Source organism: Ailuropoda melanoleuca, chromosome 6 (genome assembly GCF_002007445.2).
Source record: "Ailuropoda melanoleuca isolate Jingjing chromosome 6, ASM200744v2, whole genome shotgun sequence".
NCBI classification, from domain to species: Eukaryota; Metazoa; Chordata; class Mammalia; order Carnivora; family Ursidae; genus Ailuropoda; species Ailuropoda melanoleuca.
The window spans coordinates 120,028,545-120,031,507 of NC_048223.1; positions in this window are offsets into that span (position 1 = coordinate 120,028,545).

The window sequence follows — 2,963 nt, forward strand, 5'->3', positions numbered from 1 at the left end:
TTTTTTTTTTTTTTTTTTTTGTAACCAGTGCATTTAGGAGAGCCTTTTTTTTTTCTTTTTTTCTTTTTACTTATTCGTGCATGGCTCCATGACTTGGGCTGAGGGCTCAATCTCCTTCTGTCATAAGCAGAAACACCCTGGCGCTTCCTGGAAAGGTAGCTATTGCAGGTGTTTGGGGATACGACATTGCGTTCACGTGTCCTGTGAGGATTACATGTGGTGATTAATAGAAGCACATAGGATAGCACCTGTGTGTAAGTGAGTTCTGGGAATGAATTTTATTCAAGGGATACTAAGAGAAACCTGGACCCTGCTTTCAGGTTGCTCATAGTCTAGAAGAGATGATTTCTCGCCGAGAGTTGAGGAAAGTCTTACAGATCAGAGGCGATGTGGCATTTGAGCTAGGGTTCCGGGGGTATAGATGGGGACGAAGCCCAGCCATTGGGATTCGACCACGGTGTTTGAGAGGCGTGCACTAGTCCCGTGGCACAGCCCCGGTGGTGCACACAGGTGCACATCACAGACCAGGTGCTTGCAAGAAATGCAGATATCTGCGCCCCATCTCCAGAGAGAGAAGCTTAGGAGGGGTGGGGCTGGGGAGCAGGGCTGGAAAGCAGCAGTTTTAATCAGTCCTCTGGGGGACCCTGGTGCAGGCAGCTCTTGGGAATGGTTTGTGAGTTGCTGGCCAGATTGGAGGGGAGCAAGTTAGGAGGAATCAAGTTTAGATGAGTCATGACCTCAGAAGGTCTAGAACCAGAGTGAAAGTGTGGGTGGGAACGGAAGTTCAAAGGGGAGAAAATAGGACATAGGACGGTTATTCTGATATGTGCCACCTCACGGATGAACCTAGAAGCATTACGCGGCGTGAAGGAAGCCAGGCACAAATGGCACATATTGTCTGATTCCATTTACATGAAATATGCAGAATAGGGAAATCTGTAAGAGACAGAAATCTGAGTAGTGGTTGCCAGGGGGTGGGAGAGAGGAGTGGGGGTGACTTCTGATGGGGATAAGGCTTCTTTTAGGGGTGATAAAAATGTTCTGGAAGTAGATAGTGATGAGGGCTGCACAAGGTCATGAATGCACCAGATGCCACTGAACTGTCCCATTTAAAACTGTTAAGATGGCAAATTTTAGGGTATATGTATTTTACCCCAATAAAATCAAAATGTACCTTAGGGGCGCTTGGGTGGCACAGCGGTTGGGCTTCTGCCTTCGGCTCAGGGAGTGATCCTGGCGTTATGGGATCGAGCCCCACATCAGGCTCCTCTGCTATGAGCCTGCTTCTTCCTCTCCCGCTCCCCCTGCTTGTGTTCCCTTTCTCGCTGGCTGTCTCTATCTCTGTCGAATAAATAAATAAAATCTTAAAAAAAAAAAAAAAGGTACCTGAGCATATTTTCACATGGGTCCATTTTTTAAAAAGATTTATTTATTTATTTTAGACAGAGTGCGAGCAGGTGGAGGGGCAGAGGGAGAGAGCAGGGAGCCCCACGCAGGACTGACTCCCAGGACCCTGAGATCCTGACCTGAGCCGAAACCAAGAGTGGGATGCTGAACAGACTGAGCCACCCAGGCGGCCTGGGTCCGTTTTTTTCCTAAAGATTTATTTATTTATTTTAGACAGAGAAAGGGCGAGAGAGCACACGCACAAGCACAAGTATGGGCAGGGCGGCAGGGGGGCTGTTGCAGGGGCAGAGGGAGGGGGAGAGAAGTTCAAGCAGATTCCCCACTAAGCGCAGAGCCTGGTGAGGGGCTCATGGTCACAGCCCTGAGATTGTGACCTGAGCCAAAATCCAGAGTCAGATGCTTAACCAAACTGCGCCACCCGGGTGCCCCGCACGGGTCCGTTGTATAAAGAGTAAAAGGTGACTTTTGCCCCATTCCAGAACATGCGGTTGCTGGTCCCAAGCAAACAGAGTTGCAGTGTGTTTTGCTTCTGTTATTTTGAAGGACCTCTGCAGGGGACTTTCTGCAAAAAAGTCAAGAGAAATGAAGCCTAAGGCGTAAAAGATCCGCTGAAATGCACACGCACCATCTCTCTCTCCACCGGCACACAGCACGTCGTCTTCAGGGAGGTCCAGCATCAAAGCTCTTTCACGCTCTTATTTTTACTGGCAGGAGAGAGCAGGAGGCAGAAAAGAATAACAGCAGCCGCTGGGGCCCTCTGAGCAGGACGGGTGCTCTGGTTTGTAGCAACGAGGACAGAATGCTGGGCCTTGGGGGGCTGGCCCTGAGCCTCCGGGATGTGGCTTATGGAGCTTAAGCTGCTCCTAGGTCTCAGGGGCTATATTCTCCGTTCTTTGAAGGAAGCAGAGCGGTGGAATCCATCCCAAACCAAGATTCAAGGCCTTGGAAACTAAGCTGTGGGCCTGGCCAGCTCTCATGGCAGGTACTCAAGTGCCCGCGGAACCGGCCAAGACAAATACTCAGGGGCTTTCAGAGCCTCTAAAAGCCGTGTGCCCCTAGCACCCAGTTCCTGAGCCCACCTGAAGGTATGCGAACTCGACACCACCTGCATAGATGCCCATCCCCCCGCCCCCCACCCCCTGTTCCACAGGTGGGTTTCTTCAGGAAGGCACACTGTCAGAAATATTAGTTTAGCTGCTGGCCCTGAGGGGCGAGAATGCTAGAAAGCTCTGGTGGGTATAAAGGACTGGTGTTTTCTTTTTCTTTCCTCACTGTAGGTTACAAGCGCTGATGAAAGGATGGACTTTGATCCCTCTAGCGCTCAGCCATCCCCGGAAAGGGAAAGCCAAGGAGAGCCGGCAAAGCCAGGAACCCGCCACGAGCCATGCAGAGTCAGCAGAAAGCCGTCTCCCTCGGTGTGGAAAGAAATTATTGCTTGGGACTCTCTGAGCCCTTCCAGAAGGTTACGTTTTAGGAATCACCACACCTCAGTGTTCTGCTTTGGCTCCAGAGAAAAGAGAGTCTCAAGCTGTGCGTTCTTTTTTTTTTTTTTTTTT